The sequence below is a fragment of the Dermochelys coriacea genome, chromosome 9 (genome assembly GCF_009764565.3).
Source record: "Dermochelys coriacea isolate rDerCor1 chromosome 9, rDerCor1.pri.v4, whole genome shotgun sequence".
Lineage (NCBI taxonomy): Eukaryota > Metazoa > Chordata > Testudines > Dermochelyidae > Dermochelys > Dermochelys coriacea.
This window is the reverse complement of record NC_050076.1, coordinates 33,631,157-33,655,220: the sequence shown is the minus strand read 5'-3', so window position 1 is coordinate 33,655,220 and position 24,064 is coordinate 33,631,157. Positions and strand designations below refer to the sequence as shown.

The 24,064-nt window shown below is 42.9% G+C and overlaps 1 protein-coding gene across 1 annotated transcript in view; it reads left to right on the top strand.

Annotated features, from left to right (window-relative positions):
• FBXO36 (F-box protein 36) overlaps positions 1-24,064 on the top strand; it is a 66,557-nt gene that overhangs the window by 726 nt on the left and 41,767 nt on the right. The window lies entirely within an intron of this gene.

The window sequence follows — 24,064 nt, the reverse complement described above, 5'->3', positions numbered from 1 at the left end:
TCCGATGAAGTGAGCTGTAGCTCACGAAAGCTTATGCTCTAATAAATTTGTTAGTCTCTAAGGTGCCACAAGTACTCCTTTTCTTTTTGCGAATACAGACTAACACGGCTGCTACTCTGAAACCTATCCCTAGTAAGGAATTCAGGGGTAAAATAGGAAAGTCACCAATTGAGTATGAAAAAGTGTTGCAGAGTGATGATTCAGTAACCTTGAAAACATTTCACAGTTGCATGAGATACTGTGACCCTGAAAAAAAATACAGAACAAATTATGGGACCTTCAGTCTGTCACAAATAAGTGATCCAGTGATTAGAAAAAACAACACAATGCTGAGAAAAGTCACAATGCTTTTCCTAAGGAAATGCAAGTTTTAAAGGAGCTGGAACAAACTGAATTTACAGGCAAATCAGTAGCTTTACATTGAAATATCCTGCCAGGAAGTGAAGTGAATAGCTAAGAAAAATTAATCTGCCTGTCCTGGGACAGGAAGCCAATACGTTTTCATAATCTTACAGGATAATACATGTCAAGACACTTCTTTGGCAGGTTAGTTAGAATCTTATTTCTCTGGTAATGTCCAGAGGTGGTTCAGAAGAGTGTTCAAAATAATCCTGAGTGAGATTTTAAGTGTCTTATTGAAACATACTGCAAAATCCTTTATCACAAGAGTAAGACTGATGCCTTAAAACTGCTTTAAAATTAATCTCCAATAAGAGAGCCTCCCCCGCAAATGATGGGACTACTTTCCACTTCTTTAAAGAATTACTTCAGTTCTGTTTCATGTTTACCCTAAATTTGACTGGGATTGATCTTGAAAGTAAAGATATTGCATGGAGAGAGCAGGTGCAAGATGTGAATACTGAGCTCTGTCTCAAGCTGTGTGTTTCAGTTTTAATGTTGTGAGGTTTCAAAAATAATATGCTAAATGAGATTTTAATGGTCTCATTGAAACACATAGCCAAATTTTTTGTCACAAAAAGGAGATACTTTTTACATGTCATTAAAACTAATCCAAAATGGACAAAGATGTCTTCCCTCCAATTGGGTGAGAGTTGGCAGGGCTGTAAAATAAGCAAACCAAAATTGAATCTATTACTCCAAAATGAATACAATTCTAAGCTTTGATCTTTATGTCCCACATGCTTTTTCTTTTGATCTCTTCAAAGCAATTAGTTTCCTTTTAAAAGTGCCATTATAGATAATTGTTGGTTGTTTTTTTTCCCCAATGAATATGAAAGTATACCAGTCAACAGTAGCAACAAAAATAGTTAAAATTTCAAAACAGTTTCCGTTACAGCTTCTTTCTGAAAAATTCTGTTTTGAGGCTGAAATTTCCACATTGGGTGACTGACTAAGGTGATTTTAAAAAAATGTTCATTACATTCTGCCATTTTTAAAAAATATATATATTGTTGCCCCGTTATGACATGAGCACTTTGGCAATATTTGGCCCCCTGAGAGTTGTTTCAGTTGGGTAGAGAAATTGATGATGGAGACAGGTATTTCTTTGATGTAATCTGTTTATTTATTATGAATCTACAAATTCCTGTTTCCCTAAACACAGCAGGAATTAACCAGCAAGACACAATTACTTTGCTCACAGTTCCAAGTCCCTTTCTACCCAGCACTTACCACAAAAAGCGCTTTCTCACTTGCTCGCTCTCGACTTTTTCTCAGGGCCATGCTCCAACTGCTTGTTCTGCTGTCTTCTTTTCTGTCTGTTTCAGTGGTGTTTATCAATGCTTCCCTGTAACATGCACCACTTGAGTCCAATCAAACCCTGCCCCAAGATCACAGAGGGACCTCCTGCCACATGGCTAAAACCTACTCCAGCCTTGGGTGTAGCTTTATTGTGGGCAAAGGCCCCTATTCTTTCATAGATCTATTCTATAAAGTAGCTCAATTGTTCTTTACATTTTTCCCAAAATGAAGGGCAGCTGTTAATATCCAGCAGTTTCAATGAGGTTTAACTCAACTCATAACAATATCTTATTTTAACCTCTATTTTTTTCCACGTAGATATCCTGTAAAGAACTTCAGGTAGATTTTTTTTTTTTAAAGGCAGTGGTTTGGTAATTCAAACTGAGGCCAGATCTTGTAAATATTTACCTGTCTGCATAACTTCAAGCATGTGAATAGCCTCATAGAAGTCAGTGGAACTACTACATGTGCGTAAAGGTAGGAATGTTTACAGGATAAGAGCCTTAGCATAAAGTTAGTCCTCCTTGATGTATAGTTGCTCAGCATGCTTTGAAAAATTTTGTTTTCATTTCATAAAGCTATGACTATTTGAATGTGCTGCTTTGAGCATGCGGAGTAGTGTGACAAAGTTCCTGCTCTACCTTGGTGGGTCTTGCGCTTATTGGCGGATTTGCTCGCCTTGGAGCTTCATGGCAGCCCTCACCTTGGCCATTTTTCTGAATTCACAGTCCAGGTTGACTCCTCCTGTGTCTGACCAGGAGTTGGGAGGATTTGGGAGGAACCCGGGCCCGCCCTCTACTCCAGGTTCTGGCCCAGGGCCCTGTGGAATACAGCTGTCTAGAGTGCCTCCTGGAACAGCTGTGCGACAACTACAACTCCCTGGGCTACTTCCCCATGGCCTCCTCCCAACACCTTCTTTATCCTCACCATAGGACCTTCCTCCTGGTGTCTGATAATGCTTGTACACCTCAGTCCTCCAACAGTCCGCGTTCTCACTCTCAGCTCCTAGTGCCTCTTGCTCCCAGCTCCTCACAGGCACACCACAAACTGAAGTGAGCTCCTTTTTAAAACCCAGGTGCCCTGATTAACCTGCCTTAATTGATTCTAGCAGCTTCTTGATTGGCTGCAGGTGTTCTAATCAACCTGTCTTAATTATCTCCAGAAGGTTCCTGATTGTTCTGGAACCTTCCCTGTTACCTTACCCAGGGAAAAGGGACCTTCTTAGCCTGGGGCTAATATATCTGCCTTCTATTACTCTCTTATAGCCATCTAGCCTGACCCTGTAACATATCCCTCCCCCCCCCGCTCAACACTACGGGCAACTTGGGATGCCAGGCAGTGTACTCGTGACAAGCCATCTGCATTGCCATGGTGGCTTCCAGCCCGGTGTTATATGGTGAATTGGAAAGGTTGTAGGGACAGGAACCATCTGGTTACCCTTGCGTTCTTCTCTGTATTTCGCTGCATCCACTGGAGGGGTGCATGGTCGGTCACAAGGGTAAACCATCGTCCCAGAAGGTAATAACGTAGTGTTTCCATGGCCCATTTCACAGCTAGGCACTCTCTTTCAACCACGGCATACTTTTGCTGTTTCGGGAGGAGTTTCCTGCTGAGGTAGAGGATTGGCTGTTCTTCATCTCTGACCATCTGCGATAGGACAGCTCCCAATGCTACTTCAGATGCATCCGTTTGTAAAATGAATTCTTTGTTGAAGTCTAGGGCTATAAGCCCGGGGTTACTGCAGAGGTCTGTCTGTAGATCCATGAATGCTTTCTCTGAGGCATCTGTCCACTTCACCATGTCTGGACCCCAGGCTTTTAACAGGTCTGTCAGGGGACTCGCTCTGGTAGCAAAATGGGGAATAAATCGTCGGTAGTACCTAACCACACCCAGGAATGCCCGGACTTGCTTTTTCCGATTCGGCCGGGGCCAATTTTGGATAGCCTCTGGTTTGTTTAGCTGTGGCTTGACCATGCCCCTTCCTATAGTGTAGCCAAGGTATTTAGCCTCGGCTAGCCCGATAGCACACTTGGCTGGGTTGGCTGTGAGGCCAGTCTGTCTTAGCGTGTCCAGAACTGCTTCCACCTTTCCTAAGTGGATTTCCCAGTCGGGGGTGTGAATAATCATATCATCCAGGTATGCCACTGCATAACTGGTATGATGCCATAGGAGCTTGTCCATAAGACACTGGAAGGTGGCAGGTGCCCCATGCAGTCCAAAAGGAAGAACAGTATATTGAAACAGACCCTCTGGTGTAGAGAATGCCGTCTTTTCTTTCGCATCTTTGGCAAGGGGAATCTGCCAGTATCCCTTTGTTAAATCAAGGGTGGTCAAAAATCGGGCATTGCCCAGGCGGTCAACTAACTCATCGATATGAGGAATGCATCGAATTTAGATAATTCATTCAGCCGGTGAAAGTAATTACAAAACCTAGTGGTGCCATCGGGTTTGGGCACCAATACAATCGGGCTTGACCACTGACTATGGGACTCTTCGATGACTCCCAGCTCCAACATCCTTTTTACCTCTGCCTTGATCTCCTCCCTTTTTGCTGCTGGGACCCTATAGTGCCTTAAAGTTACCTTTTCCCCAGGGTCTGTGATAATGTGGTGATATGCTTCGGCGGTTCAGCCTGGTTTGTTTGAAAACACGTCCTGGTATCGGTTGATCATCTCAGTCACCTCCTTCTTCTGATTTGGTGTCAGATCAGTGGATATCCTGATCTGCTCGTGCATATTATTTCCCTGGATCGGGGTCTCTTGGGCCACTACACACACCTCTCGTTGGTGCCAAGGCTTTAAGAGGTTAATGTGATAAATTTGTTCTTGTTTCTGATGTCCTGGCTGCCGCACCTTGTAGGTTACTTCCCTCACGGGTTCAACCACCTCATAGGGCCCCTGCCATTGGGCCAAAAGTTTGCTTTCTGCCGTGAGTACCAACACCATCACCCGATCCCCTGGTTGGAACTGTCGGACTTTTGCCTGGCAATTGTAATGGGTTCGCTGAGCCTCCTGCTCCTTTTCCAAATGTTCCCGTACAATAGGGGTGACCTGGGCTCTCCGTTCTCGCATCTGCAACACATGGTCAATTATATTTCTCCCCTCATTGGGTTCCTCTTCCCACATTTCTTTTGCAATATTTAGTATGCCACGGGGGGGGGGGTGTTGTCCGTATAATAATTCAAAGGGGGGAAAACCCAATTGAGGCCTGAGGTACCTCCCAGATTGCAAACATAAGGTAGGGTAGTAGGGTGTCCCAATCCTTCCTGTCTCGACTTACCACTTTCCTTATCATTGCCTTGAGGGTTCGGTTAAACCTTTCTACCAGCCCATCGGTCTGCAGCTGATAGACTAAAATTCTCATGGTATGTATATGAAGCAGCATACAGAGGTCCTTCATTAGCTTCGACATAAATGGGGTACCTTGGTCTGTTAATATCTCCTTTGGTAACCCCACTCGGGCAAACCCCACCAACTCTTTAGCTATTGTTTTAGAGGCCGTGTTCCGCGAGGGGGACAGCTTCTGGGTAGCGAGTAGCATAATCCAGAACAACAAGTATATATTGGTGGCCCCGGGCTGTCTTTTCCAGGGGTCCCACTAGATCCATGGCTGTTCGGTCGAAGGGGACCTCTATGATGGGAAGGGGTACTAAATGTGCCCTCAAGTGGGGATGGGAACTGTGCAGCTGACACTCCAGGCAGGACTCACAGTACCTCCACACTTCTTCATATACTCCGGGCCAGAAGAATCATCGCAGGACCCGTGCCAGGGACTTCTCTACCCCCAAATGCCCCCCAAAAAGAGACTATGGGCCACACTTCATACAGCATTCTGGTGTTTTTGAGATACTAGGATCTGCTGTACCTTCTGCCCCTATAGTGGTGCAACCCGGTATAAGAGATTCTTCTTCATTATGAAGTAGGGTCCTGGTCCCTGGGTTTTCCCTTCCTCGGGGACCCCATCTATTTCGGTCACCTCCTTCCTAATGTTGTCATACCTTCGGTATTCAGCCTGTCCTGTCCAATATTTCCTCTCCTGGGGCTAATCTGCCCAAGATCTAGGGGGCCAGTCTCTGTTGCCTCTACTGGTTCAGAGGCGTTAGGGTGTGGGTCAGACTTGGGTGCTTCTCCCTCCTGGGTAGCCTCCTTTTCAGCTGCTCGAGTCCGCCTACCTACGAGAGCGACCCTCTGGCTTTGGGTTAGTATTTGGGTTCCCAAGGCCTAAGCTGCCCTTCTTTCCCTTTTCATCTTTCTTTGCTGTCTGGGAGTGGAGAACAAATTTGGGGATATTTCAGAGAAGGTTGGGGGTTGACAATCTACTGTGGATGCCTCACTACTTTCAGGACTCCCCCTTTCTCCAATTCCCCTACCAGGAGTAAGTCTCCAAACCCTGGGAAGTCCCTCCCTATGAGCACTGGGTATGGGAGTTTAGGGACTACACCTGCTGCTACCTCAGTAGTGTTCCGCTGAATCTCGATTTTTACTGGGATGGTGGGGTAATAACCAACTGTCCCATGGATGCATGTTATCTCCGTATGCTTAGCCCACAACAGCTGACTACGCTTCACGAGCTTCCCTGTGACAAGCGTGATAGCACTCCCCGAATCAACCAGTGCTGTGGTCTCTACCCCATTTAGCTTCACTGGTCTAGTGTACATATGTGGCGTTAGTGAGACCCCCACAAGGTGGAATAGGGAGCATGGGTCTGCCCAGTTCCCCAGGTTACACTGCATAGGCTCCTCAGCATTGGGACACTGTGCAGCTATGTGTCCCCACTCCCCGCAGGCATAACATCTGTATGGAGCAATAGGCATTCCCCGGTCTCTTGGTTTGGGTAGTCTAACATCACAATCCTCTTCCGCCTCAGTGCTCCGACCCTTTGTGGCTTCTGGTGGGCCTTCAGTCCCTCTCTCTTTCCACTTGGGTTCTCCTGGTGGTCCAGTCACCCGAGTTCTAGAGCTTGGTGCTGCTAGTTTAACTCGGGGTGCTTCTTCCTTAACTGGTCGGATCAGCTCCCTCGCCATCCTTCGCCTTTCTACCAGCACGACAACCTTGTCATAGGTGGAGGGTTCGTTCAGGCTTACCCAGGCGCAAAGGTCTGGCGGTAGTCCTCTCATGTACCAGTCGATGACCAGAACCTCTAGTATATCCTCCAGACTCAGGGACTCAGTTCGTAACCACTTTCGTTCAAGATGGATGAGATCATATAATTGGGACTGCGAGGTTTTGTTTTCCTGGTACCTCCACTCATGATATCACTGGGCCCGCACTGCGGTCATTACCCCGGATCTGGCCAGGATCTCAGCTTTCAGCTGGGGTAGTCTGCCGTAGCTTCTTCAGGCAAATCATAGTAGGCCTTCTGGGCCTCCCCACACAGGAATGGAGCGAGGATGCCAGACCACTGTTCTCGGGGCCAAGCCTCCCGTAGGGCTGTCCTCCCAAAGGCCAGGAGGTATGCTTCTACATCATCCTCCCGTGTCATTTTCTGCAGTCAATTGCTGACCCGCATGATCTGCATCCCATCATGGCCACGGTTCAGCTCTGTAAGGGCCTTTACCTGGTTTATCAGTTCCCGCAACATAGCCCGGTCTTGCGCAGCCTGGTCCATCCGCTTAGTCTCTTGCTGCAGCAGCACTGCCTCTTGTTGGGTGGTTGCCTGGACATGAGTAGCCTCCTGCTGGGCAGCCGTGGCTTGTATCAGTGCCTGCACTACCTTCTCCATTGTGGTGAAAAAAAATAAAAATAAACCCTCTTCCCTTTTTTTTGTTTTTCCTTCCAAACACCCTCCTTCTTCCGCTGCGCTGTGGACACCAGATCCCACTTCTAACACTAGTTGTGACAAAGTTCCTGCTCTACCTTGGTGGGTCTTGCGCTTATTGGTGGATTTGCTCGCCTTGGAGCTTCACGGCAGCCCTCAGCTTGGCCATTTTTCTGAACCCACAGTCCATGTCAACTCCTCCTGTGTCTGACCAGGAGTTGGGAGGATTTGGGGGGAACCCGGGCCCGCCGTCTACTCCAGGTTCCGGCCCAAGGCCCTGTGGAATACAGCTGTCTAGAGTGCCTCCTGGAACAGCTGTGCGACAACTACAACTCCCTGAGCTACTTCCCCATGGCCTCCTCCCAACACCTTCTTTATCCTCACCATAGGACCTTCCTCCTGTTGTCTGATAATGCTTGTACACCTCAGTCCTCCAACAGTTCGCATTCTCACTCTCAGCTCCTAGTGCCTCTTGCTCCCAGCTCCTCACAGGCACACCACAAACTGAAGTGAGCTCCTTTTTAAAACCCAGGTGCCCTGATTAGCCTGCCTTAATTGATTCTAGCAGCTTCTTGATTGGCTGCAGGTGTTCTAATCAGCCTGTCTTAATTATCTCCAGAAGGTTCCTGATTGTTCTGGAACCTTCCCTGTTACCTTACCCAGGGAAAAGGGACCTCCTTAGCCTGGGGCTAATATATCTGCCTTCTATTACTCTCCTGTAGCCATCTGGCCCGACCCTGTCACATCACATAACAAAAAGATGGAACCTGTCCCAAAAAGCTTGCAATTTAAGTATAAGACAAGAGACAACAGATGGACACAACAGACAGATGGGGGAGTACGAGGAAGGAATGAGACAATACTAGTAAGCATAACCATTGTCAAGCTTTTAATAAGCATCACAACAGAAGAGAGTTTGAAAGAGGACAATGAGGTGGCTTTGCAAGTGTTTACAAGCAACTCCTCCCATGCATGCGGGAGCAGCACAGAAGAAAGCACAGTGGTGGTGCCTGTTTGTAATTTTAACAAATGGACAATGAAAGCTAGCATCACTGGCAGAGTGGTGATGGGAGTTGGCATCCTGATAGCTTATAAGAGAGGATACATAAGGGGATAGGCTGTGAAGAGCCTTGAAAGTGAAGACAAGTAGATTGTGTTTGATGCAGTGAAGAAGGGGGAGCAAGTGCTAAGCAATACATTGAAATCCAGGACCCAATGGTAACATTCTCTGAAGTGCTCCAAGTTCCACATGCAGGACCAGTTAATCAGGCAGAACTGCAGGATTTCAGTGCATGGATGAAACAATGGTGTTTGGAGGAGGGATTTAGATTAATTAGAAATTGGGGAAAGGAGGTGTTTATACAGGAAGGTTGGGTTCCACCTAAACCAAAACAGAACCAAATTGCTGGCATGTAAAATTAAAAAGGTCATAGAAGAGTTTTTAAACTAAATGCTGAAGGACGCCCAACAGGTGTGGAAGAGCATGCTATTTGGACAGAGAAATGCCTTAGGGAAGGATTTATTAAAGATATACTCTGTTTGCTAGTAAAGAGGAAAGGATATAAGTTGATATAATACAGGTAGGACTAAAGAGAAACAGTCAAATGAAAAAGAGGCCCATTAAATTACATCTATGGTAAAGATAATTGGGGGGGATGGGGGTAGCCACATTTTTATAACACGCTCCTAATTCGTTTCATTCTGGATTAAATGTTTATTAGAAATAAATACAAAATTATATTACATACGGTTGAAACAAAAATGTTAATAGAAATAATAGTTACATATAGAAATAGAAATAATTAAAATAATAGCAGTGAATCAACAATCTGGCAGAACAGCATAATATATATATATATGGTGGATTCATATCATTCTGAAATTAAAATGCGCTGGTTTGGTTAGGTTAGTGAAGAAAGCACTAGTTTTAATACTTACTATTTCAGTATTGAAAAATTTTCAATACAAACCAAACTATTCAGTATAAGGAATGGAACTGCTTTAGACCAGACACTATCGCGGGGATATCTGGCTCAATGTTTGTGATCTTAAGACGAAGATGGAGCTCCACATCAATAAAATGATTTCGGTTTTTTGTTTTGATGCCAGCCAGCGCAGAGAATCTGATCTAGCACAAATATGAGGTGGGAAAAGGCAGAAAATACTTGACAGTTTTGTCTGATAGAGCTGGATATTCAGAGCTAACCCCAACCCAAAAGTGTATTTTGCTCAAATTTTGTTTTCAGGAAGCTATCTGAAGCCAGCTCCAAGAGCTGTTCTTCTTCTGAAGCAGAGATGTTATTTGGCAATGTTTGAACATTGATGATAAAAAGGTTCCTTATCCAAAGGTGCCATCCGCTTCAGGGAAATACTTACAAAGATCTTTCTGCAAGCTTTCCAAATGCTGCTTCATGGTTTGCAACACATCACTATCAAGTTCGTTAGTCGAGTTTATTACTAAGTCATGAAGAGATGGAAAGGAATCCAGTTCATGACGACTAACACGTTTATGCCACAGTTTCAATTTTGTGACCATGGTGCTCACTTTGTCTTGAACATGGAATATGGATATGAGTTTCCCTTGCAAGGATAGATTGAGGTTGTTTAAATGAGCAAAGATATCTGCAATATATGCAAGTTTGCATAGCCATTTCCAGTCGTGTATACAGTCTCGCAGGTTAAAGGTTTCATCTAAAAAAAACTTGCAGTTCTTCTCGCAGCTCAAACAGGTGATTCAGAACTTTTCCACGCGAAAGCCAACGCACTTCAGTGTGATATTGGAGCTGTGTGTAATCACTGCCCATCTCATCACAAAGCTGAGAAAACAGCCGGGCGTTCAGAGGGCGGCCTTTCACAAAATTTATTATTTTCACAGCTTCATCCAGTACTTGCTGTAGATCTGCCTGCATGTTCTGGGTGGCAAGTGCTTCCCTGTGAATGCAACAATGAGTTGATTTTTGCTTCTGGCGCAACATCTTGAATACGTGCAACAACTCCTTTCTTCCTTTCTGGCGCCATCCATGCTTATTCCAACACAACGAGTCCAATCCAAGTCATTGTTTTTGATAAGTCATCAATAACTTTAAAAATAGCTTCTCCAGTTGTATGTGTTGGTATAGGTTGGCAGAACAAAATATCATCGTGGACTTCATTATTCAGCTCGTATCTGACAAACAACAAAAGATTAGCTAAATTCACAACATCAGTGGATTCATCCACTTGCAGTGCATAGTAGCGACTCTTTTGTACGCTTGACAATGATTGCTGCTTTACGTTTTCAGCCATATCTGTGATTCTACAATGAACAGTGTTATTTGAGAGGGGTACACGACCTATAGCTTTGCTAGTCTTGTCTCCAGTCATCACTTGCACCATTGCTTTGGCTGCAGGTTTCACTAATGTCTCGCCAATCACTTCAGCAGCTCTGGACTTTGCAATTAAGTACGCCAAACTACATGAAGCTTTCAAAGCTTTCATATTTTCACCTCCCGTCACATTACAAATTGTTTTCTGGGACTTTTGGAGATCTTTGCACCTATTTTTGAAGAATTCTACAGGTTTTCGCTCGTATTCTTTATGATTGCTATTGAAATGGTGTTTTAGGTTGGATTGTTTCATGCTTTTATTTGTGAGAGCCTTGTAACAAATCACACATAGTGGAACAGGCTCCAACTCATCGACAGTCCCTGAAAATCCCAGTTTAAGATATTTATCAACATATATGCGGGTTTTTTCGTTTTCTTTGCAGCCACGGTAACGCACACATGTGGTTTGCGTCTGCTCTTCTGTGCTTCTGACCCTCTTCTTTCTTCGGCACGACTCTTCGGTGGTACAACTTCCACTTTTCTTTTCTTCGCCGCTTGGGGCGGAAAAAAAGCTGGAGCCGGCCCTGGCTGCCGGCCAGCGTGAATGGAACCCCGGGCTGGCAGCAGGCTGAGTGGGGCGGCGGCCAGGACCCCGGCTGGCAGGAGCTGGCGGACAGAACCCTAGACCAGCAGCGGGTCTGAACCACTCAGTGGGTCCAGCAGTGGGTCTGAGGTTCTGTCCGCCGGCCCAGCTCAGCCCGCTGCTAGCCTGGGTGAATGGAACCCCCGGCCAGCAGTGGGCTGAGCGGGGCCAGCGGCTGGAACCCCGGCTGGCAGGAGCTGGCAGTGGGCCTGAGCCGCTCAGACCAGCAGCGGGGCTGAGCCGTTCAGACTGGCAGCAGGGCTGAAGTTCTGTTCGCTGACCCCACTCAGCCCGCTGCCAGCCTGGGTAAACGAGACCCCCGGCAGGCAGCAGGCTGAGCGGGGCTGGCAGCCAGGACCCCGGCTGGCAGGAGCCAGCTGACAGAACCCCAGACCTGCAGCCGGGCTGTCTGCCGGCCCCTGCCAGCTGGGGGTCCCGTTATGATAATGTAAAATAAAAAATTCTGCCCCGTACCCCTTGAAACCCTTTCACATACCACCAGGGGTACGCGTACCACACTTTGGGAAACACTGGTGTAGAGAAAGTGAATAAAGAAGTGTTATTTACCCCTTTATATAATACAAGAACCAGGGGTCACCCAATGACATTGATAGGCAGCAGGTTTAAAACAATCAAAAGGAAGTACTTCACACAATGCACAATCAATCTCGTTGCCTGGGGTTGTTGTGAAAGTCAAAAGTATAACTGGGTTCAAAAAAGAATTACACAAGTTCATGGCTAATAGGTTCATCAATGGCTATTAGCCAAGATAGTCAGGGACACAACCCCATGCTCTGGGTGTCCCTAAACCTCTCCCTGCCAAAGTCTGAGAGTGGACGACAGGATGGATCACTTGATAATGGCCCTGTTCTGTACATTCCTTCTGAAGCGTCTGGCACCAGCGTCTCTCAGAAGACAGGATACTGGGCTAGATGGACCATTGGTCTGACCCAGTGTGGCTATTCTTAAGAGTGCTTCACATTGTTGTGGAGGAAGGGGCAGGATTATTTGCCTCTCAGAGTCAGGTTTAAATAACATAGTGGTAAAAAAACAGTTCTGGCCGAAGAAGCCTTGTCTATGCTAGGACTTCTTCTGGAACTGATGGTAGCATGGGTTGGACATTTTTTGTCAAAATTCCCTAGTGTAGGCAAGGGCATATATTTTGTCTCTCTTAGTTTTATCGTCAAAATTGCTCTCCGGAATGGGGGATTGATTCACGTTTTCCCTCCCAGGTACCCCACACCTTGCATGTTCTGCAATTCTTGCATGTTCTGTTGGTAAGTAGGATCAAACTTCTGGTTAGTGATTTGTCTAGCATTGATTACAAACTATGATAGAGTTAACATCTGTTGGTATGGTGGGTGTCAGAAAAGTATATAATAGTCACATTAAAGGAACATAATTGGAAATAGGAAAACTTGGAAATTCCAGAAGTTTGATTGTTGTACTGGGGATAATAGGCTATGAAGAAAAAGTAGGATTTGAAAAGGTTCAGGGAGTTTATTCCAGATGGTGGGGATAGTGTGGTGAGACACAGAGCAAGGACAAACAGTAATCTGGTATTTAAGTTCCTGAGGGAATGGCCTGATGACTAGAAAATGAGGATGGTAACATTAGGAATGTAACCAGAGAATCATCTACTCAACATGTAATTAGTAATACACCTGTCACCCACTCCATTAGCAAATGCTTGACTAGATATGGGATTGCTTCATGTTGGTAAATTGTTTAACCACTTAGCCATAAAAGTATGATGCATCCGATGAAGTGAGCTGTAGCTCACGAAAGCTTATGCTCAAATAAATGTGTTAGTCTCTAAGGTGCCACAAGTACTCCTTTTCTTTTTTGCAAATACAGACTAACACGGCTGCTACTCTGAAACGTGTGTAACCAAGTGTTCCTACTGCTGTTGCTCTTCTCCATCCTCCTTACCTTCTACTGTTTGTTACCAACTTGTTGTGTTTTAAATTAGGTCCAATCCTGCAATCTGAGTGCAGTGTTGTTAACTTTTGTAATTTTATTGCAAGTCTTGCAATATTTGATGTGTTTTTTTTAAATGCCAGTTCTTGTACAGACCGGAAACGAGTCAGAAAAAGGCAGTGACTTTTGTTAGATGGCTGTTTCTGCTAATCAGCAACTAATTTGTTAATAATTTTGATTCTAACACAGGGGCTTGCTCTTGGACTGGAGAACCTGTGGCCAAGCAAGTCAGGCAATTTCCTGTAAAGAGCAGAAGGTGGATCTAGTAAAGGGGAAGTTCAGGAGGTTGTAGTGAGACTGCAGAGAGTGATAGGCTCCTGCCTGGAAGACTCTGAGACCTTGTAGGATGTGGACATTAGATATGATTAGAGGTTAGATTGGTAATAATGGCGGAAACTGATGTTTCTGCAATTTCCTTTTTCACCAATCTGGTGATACTCAGATGATGTAAATCAGCATAGTTCCATTGATTTCAGTCTCAGTACACTGATTTACAAGAGCTGTGGAATTGGACCACTATTGTAAAAGAGAGAGACTTTGTAAAATTATACAAGTTTTAAAAAAATTTAGTTGTTTACATTTTAAGCCATTAATTACCAGGGTGACATTTTGTTCAGTCAAAAACCCAGTTTTCAGTTGAAATACATTTTTGACAGAATTTTTCAGACCAGTCCTACTATGTACTATATTTCTGCAAAGAAATACAGATTAAAATTAATCATGAGACTATATCACAGTTACTTGTAAATAAATACTGGTTTATTTTCAGTTTTCATGAAGTCCTGTCAAGGGACAGGATCCTTCTTTTATCTAGGGTGATTTTGTTCACTCTTAACCCAGTTCTAGTACATGATTAATGATACCAGGACTCAAATTACATGACTTAATCTCTTATTTTTACCAAAGAATTTCTTGCATGGACTATATATAACGGCACTGAAGATGGATAACTTCAAAAATATCTACAGCGATATAATTCTACCTGCCATGCACATAATTGTCAGGTCATGGAAGTATAATGTCTGTAAATAATATAGTACGTAATGTCTGTAAATAATATAGGACATACCTACCATGGGAAAACTATCTTCTCTTCATTAAATAATACTTTCCAACTGTACCTGGTTCCTTTACAGACTTGTTTGGACAAAAAATATATCACTGCTTGTCCTTCTTTATGAATCTTTAATTTTTTAATAATTTTGTTTGCTGATTAGCTTGCTTAGAATGGTACATAACCTATGAGGGTCTTTTTTTATTCTGTTGTACCTAGGCAGAATTCTTCAATATAATTCTCCTTTTTTTCCTACCTACTAAAACTGTATGTAAAACTTACCTTTCTTTGCTCCTGAGTTACTTTTATGTTATATATCATTTGTTTTCTGTTGTCTTTTAATTGTTCATAGCACATTTTCTTTTTTTCTTGTTGCCATATAATTGCCTAGCAAAGTTGTCATGAAAGTGACCTTGTCCATCCAAACCATGGTGATATAATAACTATATTTTATTCCTCTGCACAAAAGAAGTATCCAGAGTGAGTGTAATTTTTGTGAAGTTGGCATACAGTTGTATGCAATAATGTTAAAAAGGATGAAAGGGGCCTGTTCAAGGGAAGGAGTGGGAAGATGTAGTAAGAAGAGCTGGGAGAAGGATAGGATTGAGTCACAGAAAGTGCAAGTGCCAAACTCTACACACAGAAGAGTCACCACTTTAACTTAAAAATGTTTTTTAAACCAATTTAGTTTAAACTGGTGCAAATCACTCTGTGGACACTCTTATTTCAGTTTAAGGGTTTGTCTACCTTGAAAATAAACATGAATTCAGGTAGGATGTGAATTTAAAATACAATAGCAGTTCCTCTTTAACTCCAATCATAGGCACTCTTATTCCAAAACAAAAGTGCCTTACTCTTGTCTAGCTTAACCCAGGCCAGGTCTACACTAAGAAGTTTTGTTGACATAGCTATGTCGGTTACAGATGTGGGGAAAAATACACACACTTCAGCCAACATAGATGTGCCAGCAAAACTCCCAGCATACATGCAGAAGTGCAGACAGAAGAGTGTGTCTGTCGGTATAGCTAATGGTGTTCAGGGAGGTGGTTTTACTCTACCAGCAGAAAAACTCTTTCTCTTGGCATACGCTGTTTTTACGCTAGGAGGCTCTGCCAGTATAGCTATACTGATGATGGTATAGTGTATCGGAAGAGCCTGTGTAGCTAACTAAACTAGCCCCCTCTTTCAAAGTGGGTTGAGCTAAACAGGAACAAGAGAGTCTTCTGGAATAAGAGTGTCCACACATGGAGTTAATCAGGAACAATTCCATTGTAGACAAGCTTTTAGGGTTACACAAGAAGTTTGTACCAGTTTAACCTAAGATGTAATTTTAAACCAGTTTGCTTAAACTGATACAAAAGACTATGTGGACAGTCTTATTCCAGTTTAAATCAAGCTTATTTTGATTTAATTTAAATCAATTTGGAATAAGTTTAACTGAAATAAGTCACTCTTAAAAGATTAGCTGGAGAAGTAGGATGTAATAATTGGGAAAAAGAAGATGAGTCATAGGTAGGATGGTCAGGTGCCTGGTTTTCAACCGGAAAGTCCGGTTGAAAAGGGGATCTGACAGTGTTCGGTCAGATCTACTGACCGGACACGCAAAGTCCAGTTACCGGACACACAAAGTCCAGTGGGCGGGGGCAGCTGGAAGGCGCCACGTCATCACCTGTGCCAGCCCCAACTCAGCCAGGGTTGCCTCTTACCTGCGTTGTGCGGCTGCAGCTCCCAGCCGCGTCTCCACAGGTGAGTCCCCCAACCTGGGCAGGGGAGAGAAGGAATAGCAGCGAGAGATGGGAGGAGTGTGGAAGAGGAGTGAACAGGGGGGAGGGGAGGGGAGATTCTTGCACTTCTGTTGGAGTGTCCGGTTTTGAAATATTACAAAGTTGACAACCCTAGATAGGAATAAGAAGTGCATTGTACAATGCCTAAAGTCATCTGTAGAGGGAGGCTAAGTGACCTAAAAGAAGCAGAAATCTGGGAGATTTCAGTGAGTGTAAAAAGTTGAAGTTATAAATAATATAATGGAACGATAGTAAACAATGGAGTGAAAGGAGTGGGGGCAAGTGGAAACTGCAAGCAAGAGAAGGAAAACGATAGGAAAGATAGGGAGCACCAGAGAAGCAAGCAGTCACTTGTGATAGAGAACTCAATTTTGATAGTCAATATACAGTATAATTCTTCTGCATCTCTCAAATGGGAATAGGAAACTGATAATGATGTGATAGATGTCAACAACCGAGGAACTAAATACCACAGCTGAGATATGTAGGTGTGAACTGTGCAGACAGTAACAGTGAATCCAAAATCTATAATTAATTAGTACATTAACAATTCAGTGAAAAACAAAATGGAAAAAACAAAACTAAAATTGAACTTTTTTTGTAACCAACAGTGTTGAGGGGACATGGTTTCAAAGAAAGAGGGTGACCACAGAAGGACTTCTTATATCTCTGACTAGCCCATGGTGTCCTAACAGAAAGGAGACAGAAAAAAATTATCCATTTTCCCTTAACACAGATGGAGAAAGAGAAAGGTGTGCCTGTCTCCATCCCTGCTTCTGGCAAATCAAGGACCCCCAGGCAATAGCCTAGACCATCAGGATGATGCACAATGTGATGGATCCCTTTGTGTTCCAGTCACAGCTGTCAGATGGAATTAGAGGGGTTTAAATTGATAGTAAAGAAAATACAGTAGAATATTAAGTGTATATTACAAGAGTAAAGAAAAATACATTATTAAGTTGCAGGGACTACTAGTAAAATAAAGCTATAGCAGAGAGTAGAGCTTCAGAGATTTCAGTGTTGAGGAAGAGCAAGCAAAGAGAGAAATTTAGAGAAAGCAATTTTGGTACAAATATAAAACTATAGATGTATGCAATTCAGGTGTCAAAAGAGACATTCCTGGAAGGAATAATAATAGAAATATCCAGAGGAGTCCAAGAAGTTAGTTGGCGGTACAACTAGACCAAGACTTGTCTACACTCAGAAGTGTTTGATAGTATAAGCATAGCTATACTGGCAAACCTTCCTAGTGGAGATGCAGCTTATACTAGCGAACGTCTTTTGCCAGTATAGCTTATACCAGTTCCCCCAAAAAATAAACTATACTGGCGAAAGGAAATTTTTTGCTGATAAAATTGCATCTACACTACAGCTACTGCTGGTATAGCTATGTCAATTAGGGATGTGTTTTTTTTCCCCACACTCCTAACCGACAAAGCTATGCCAGCAAAACTTTTTAAGTGTAGATCAGGCCTGAACCTGTAATGAAGAGACCTTGAAACTGAAATTGGAGAGAAACCACTGCTTCAAATGCAACCAGTCAATGTCTTATCATCTAGAAGGGAACGTTATGTCTCACATTTAGCTAGTATCCTTTGTTCTCTTAAATAGGAGAATAATCTCATTATGATACTCTTGTCTGCCTGCTTATTTAATCATATATTATTATTAGATGGCAAGCATCGTGCACATAATAGAAGACTCTGATCCTCAAGACAAGAGTAATTTCTTATTGCCTGTGATAGTGTTGTCTCAATCTCAATTTTTTTATTCTCTCCCTGTCCTGTTTTCTTCTGCTCTGTATGTAGAGATCTGTATAGCAGACATTCCAGCCTTGGAAGCATTCACACTATATGCATCAGTGATCAAAATTATTACCACTTCTGCTGTGTTGCAAGAACTGATCAGCAAAGGTGCTAATGTAGGAATGAGGGAGGTGAGAGACAGGAGCATGACTGAAAGGAAGGGGAGAGACAAGGAGGTAGGTTTCCTACCTGGACTCTCCACTCCCTTTCCCTTCCCCAAAAGAGGATCATAAATACTTTCCCAAGCCTCCTGCTCCTCACCCCTCCTGTATTTCATTGACATTTGTCAATTACTTTAAGCAGAAAAGTTTTTTTTCTAGCTATGCTCTTGAGTGAATTGATTCATATTTTGGGGTATTTGAGTGAAGCAGAGGTTAGCGCAATAGCTTCATAGTGATTCAGCTTTCTAGTTATTGTACATGACCTTTTGGAATCATTACCAACCACCCTTTCTTATGTTACCTTTTTATTAACTGAGATCCATGAAATTGTATTCTTGTCTTCTACTGTCCAAAAAAGTCTTCTGCCTGCCATTAGTTTTGCATTTGTTATATACTAGTGCTACTGAATCAGTCTTCTGTGTACAGGAATCAGAATAAAATAATAATAATTCATCTTTTCTTTTTCCTTTTGACAAAATCAGAGTACTTCACAGGACTGCATAAGTAGAAGGCATGCTCACAGTTTCTCTAAACAAAGTATAAGAAAACTTCTTTTATACCAGTAATTACTAGCTGAGAGCCTGTGGCATTACAGTATATAATCCATAAACCATGCACCAGTTGTAGTTATTGTCTTGTCAGGTCATACTTCTACATTTGTTTACATTTTCTACACATATTTACCAAGCGTTTTTGCTTGTTTGTTGTCCAGACTGTTTTTTCTCTTTTATTTCTTAACACTTAGTAACATTCTCATTTTTTCAAAAATAAAGAAAAATATTAATGTGGATCCAGGTCCTTAGTAGGTTTCATCACTGTACACTTATTTAACAATTCTGAGTGTATGGAGAAACACCACATTTCTCATAACTAACTCTGTTTCTCTCCTCCCTCTGTCCTTTAATCCATGATGGTTCATAACTGATTGTGCTGGTATTTGAGAGAGAACATGCAAACATGCTACTGGAAGCAAGCATTTAGTAGAGATGGCAACATCAAAACTGAAGTATGGTACTAGCAGATTTGTAGTGTAAGAAACATTTTAGTGTTTTTTCTATGCCATTTGTAATTGACTACTATACCGATATTCTATATTAAACAAATAAATTAATAAAATTTAAAAGTATGACAAATTCATGAGAAGAGGGTTCTAGGAGCAGGATGTGGCTATTGTTTAACTGTCTAATGTGATGTTGATCAGAAGGAATGCTCTTGTCTTCTGTGTCCCTTCCCTCCAGGGTAAACGCTGATATGATCTGCTCTTGGAAATCATGAGTGCATTAACTGGCCTGTGTATCTGATCAGAGGCTTCAAATGAAAACTGAACATCTGCCTTAATAAATGCCACCAAACATAAATAATACATTATGGAGAGAGAAAATATTTAAATGTCCACTCCTCCAAAGGTGTGACTTTGGGTGTAACTGGCTGAAAAAATTAGCAAAGTAGAAGCCCACACAATCCAATCCATTCTGCTTTTAAGTGGTGTTTACAAATTGAGATGGGGTACCAATGTTCACGTTCAGCCTTAGATCAGACATACTAGTTATTCAATGCTCAGAGGACTTTAAAGTTCAAGTCATCAGCTTGTACAGTATTCAGAGTAGCAGCCGTGTTAATCTGTATTTGCAAAAAGAAAAGGAGTACTTGTGGCACCTTAGAGACTAACAAATTTATTAGAGCATAAGCTTTCGTGAGCTACAGCTCACTTCATCGGATGCATTTGAGGCTTGAATAGAGACTGGGAATGGATGAGTCATTACACAAAGTAAAACTATTTCCCCACGGTATTTCTCCCTCCCACCCCATCCCCCACTGTTCCTCTGATATTCTTGTTAACTGCTGGAATTAGCCTACCTTGCTTGTCACCATGAAAGGTTTTCCTCCTTTCCCCCCCCTGCTGCTGGTGATGGCTTATCTTAAGTGATCACTCTCCTTACAGTGTGTATGATAAACCCATTGTTTCATGTTCTCTGTGTGTGTGTATATAAATCTCTCCTCTGTTTTTTCCACCAAATGCATCCGATGAAGTGAGCTGTAGCTCACGAAAGCTTATGCTCTAATAAATTTGTTAGTCTCTAAGGTGCCACAAGTACTCCTTCAGCTTGTACAGTATGTATTTCAAATTCAGTTGTCCCAAACTGGTTATTAGTCGTCCTGTGGTGCTGGACAATAAGATTTTTTCTTGGACTCTGGCTTCTACAGTTTTGGTGAAACATTGGGATAATTGGCAGGATCTCTCTTCCAATTTATGGAACCTGGAGTTTATTGAATCATTGTTTCAGTTTGAAGTCATGTCAAAATCCAAACCAATCAATCCTTCTCATAGTAGACTACTATACAGTGAAGTCCAATCTCTTCTGGAAACGGAGGGTATAACAGGTTACAATGCGAGAGTCTTACTGTATTTCTGAGCATTATAATCCTTGCTTTCAATTCACAAAATAGATTAGGCCCGTCAACTTCAGAGTGCACTCCTCTACATCTTCATGAGGCCAAAGCCCAAAAAGTACTTCAGGTTATATTAGAGGTGGACAAACTATGGCCCGCGGGACCATCCTGCCCGGTCCCTGAGCTCCTGGCCTGGGAGACTGTCCCCATCCCCTGCAGTCATGCCGCCGCACGTTGCAGTGCTCTGGGCGGCGGGGCTGCAGAGCCCAGCCTGACCCAGTGCTCTGTGCTGCGCAGCGTGGCTGCCTGTGCTGGTACAGCCGCGTTGCCAGCCACCGGTGCTCCAGGCAGTGCGGTAAGGGGGCAGGGAGCAAGGCGGGGTTGGATAGAGGGCAGGGGAGTTCAGGGAGTGATCACGGACGTGGATAGGGGTTGGGGCAGTCAGAGGGCGGGGGAAATGGATGGGGCAGGGGTCCCCGGGGGGCCGTCGGGGGGGTTGGATGGGGCAGGAGTCCCAGGGGGGCCGTCAGGGGGCAAGAAGCAGAGGGGTTGGATAGGTGGCGGGGGCCAGGACATGTCTGGCTGTTTGGGGAGACACAGCCTTCCTTAATCAGCCCTCCATACAATTTCAGAAACCCGATGCAGCCCTGAGGCCAATAAGTTTGCTCCTATATGTAGGAGATAACTGTGTCAGTCTGGTCTTTTGGACAAGCATTAGCTACAAGGTGTTTGCTGAATGTCTTGGTTTGGCAACTACCTACCTTCATCATCAGGGCCTACAGGTAGCTTCTTATACTTATCAGGGCATGATTCATTTATCTGAAGATTGTTTATTCTCTATTCAATACTCTTAGGTTGAATTAATCTGCGGAAGTTGGTCTTTGTATTATTCAAGTTGTAACACATATAGGGGCTTCCCTAGATTCTAGGAGGGCATTAGTTTGCCTCCTGCAAGAAGAGCTGTTTACTTCAAGCAGTTGGACACACCCCACCTCCTTCTTATAAAATTATCTGAGGAAATTTCCTCAGAGTCCTATAGAGTTTCCCTTCCTCTGATCCTTTCCCATAGGTTTTTTCCTCTGGAAGGCATGTTCTGGTGTAGGATTAGATATCAGAAGGCTTTCACATTCAAAACAATTTTATTAACCAAGTCGCATCTTGTATAGAATGTTATTCAGTATATTTATTTTTATATGATTTTGTTTCTTAGATATACATGAAAATCTTCAGTTAAATTTAAAACCAGCTATGAAGCACTTGATTTTGGCTGGTGGATTATGACTTTGGAAGTAACACAAGCTAGATAATTTGTATATTCCTGAATGCTATATAATCTCTTGCAATTTTCTCATATTTAAAAACAAATAATATTTCATTGCCTGCTATCATAACCAGGAAATCTTGTGTAGATAATGGGACATATTTACATATTTTACACTGGGAGTTTTGAAGTATCCATTAAATACAATGTTCCCACTGAAAAAAAAATCTCATATATAGACATCACTTCTGTTTTAGACTTGCCCATTTCAGAGCAACAGGGGCAGCATGGCCAGGTTTTTTCACCTGGCTGGAATGCTGCAGTACTGAACCCGGACACCAGTTCATTTCCTGTAGCTGAGAGAGCAGATGGAAGTATAAAAATTTCCTGTAACTGGCACCTGTTATCATTCCTCTTAGGGCAGACTGAGGAACCTGTATGCTGCATCTACATTCTTCCGGTTCTCTGGGAGCGTATACCAAAGCAGTCTAGTCCAGCATGCTGTTCTACCACACATACCTTCCTGCAGCAAAACTGTTTAGCCCAGAATGCATGGGCTAGCAGATAGCACATCCCAGGAGAGCTTGCATCTACATCAGATCAGGAACTCAATAATATCATGTGACTTACCTGACCAATAAAACTAAGCAACACAGATTGAATTTGAAATATTCATGATCAACCAGAGAATAAAAAGTGTGAAAATGTATTTGTTGTACAAATTCAAATAACAAATACAGTTTAAAAATACCATGACCTGCTTATAAATATTCAACTAGCAGAAAAAGAGGCTGAATACATTATATCAATCATTCATTATGAATTATACACTCAACTCTATCTGCGGTACAGTTTAAAAACATATAATCTACCCTAGGTTCACATGTTTATCCCGGGTTGTAGAAAAACTATTGTATTATACTGGTTAGGAAACAATTTGTGATCTCATAAAGACTGTGCAGAAGGAAACAGAGTTGTGGTACAGTGGCATGTCCCCTCCTGCAAACTCTTAAGTTTGGACAGGCATTGTACCTTCTGGAACTTCCCCTGGGAAAATACAGCTCTGCACCACCCCCAACATAACCTGGGTGTGCTTTAATGGTCATAAGTGACCACTCAACTGCTTTAAGATTCACTCTTTTCATTTATCTACTAGTACTTTTTTAAGATTTTATATTTTGAAAACTGAATCATAAGTATTCTATTTTCACTATTACTTTTAATTCATGGTACTGCCGCATAGCTGTGAGGCGCTACTAGATGTGGATTTTAATGTGTCAGAGAGAAGAAATAAGAACTCATCTTTAAGATTACCTGCTTTGTGTACCGATAATCTGATCATTACTTCAAATTATTATTGCAGTTTCCAGGAACCATTCTTTCTTACACAAATACAAAGAAATGTCTATACCCAGCTATGTTAAAATGTCCATTCATTTACTGATGAATAAGGCTGCAAGTCTGTCATGGAGGTCATGACTGACAGGCACACACACCCCCAAGCAGCAGCGGCGATCTCAGGCTGCCCACCTCACCCCCAGCAGCAGCAGCTGTCCTGGGCCACACAACACTGCCCAGCTCCCCCCCAGCAGCAGCAGGGGTTCTGGGTTGCATGCTGGCTCCCCGAACACCTATGGCACCCCCAGGCTGCACCCCCCCCCAAAGCACCCATAGTGCCCCCGAGACACTCCCAGCCCCAGAGCACCCAAGATGTAGTCAGGGGTATATAGTACAAGTCATGGACAGGTCACAGGCCGTGAATTTTTGTTTACCACCTGTGACCTGTCCCCAACTTTTACTAAAAATATCTGTGACTAAAACACAGCCTTACTGGTGAATATCTAAAACTTCAGAAAGCTTAAACAGGTTTTTATAAAAGCCTGGTTTAAATCAAGATTGCTAATAAGAATAAGAGATCTTAAATGTATAATCTCTTTAATACTAAAGATTTAAATTAACTTGTCTGTCAATAATAGGTGGTTGAGATGGTTCCCTGTGTAATACAGGTGATTTGGGAGACATTTCCCAAGGCATATTAATCTCTACTAGGAAGAAAATATATATAAATAATAATTATACAGATGCCAAGCTAAAAGAAAGTGTTAGCAAGAGGATTCTTTCCCAGCTACTAGGTGATCTAAACAGGTGGGACCCATTGTCCTTAAGCAACTGATTAGACATTAAAAGAAATTCTAGATGGGACCATATTACAGCAATACTGA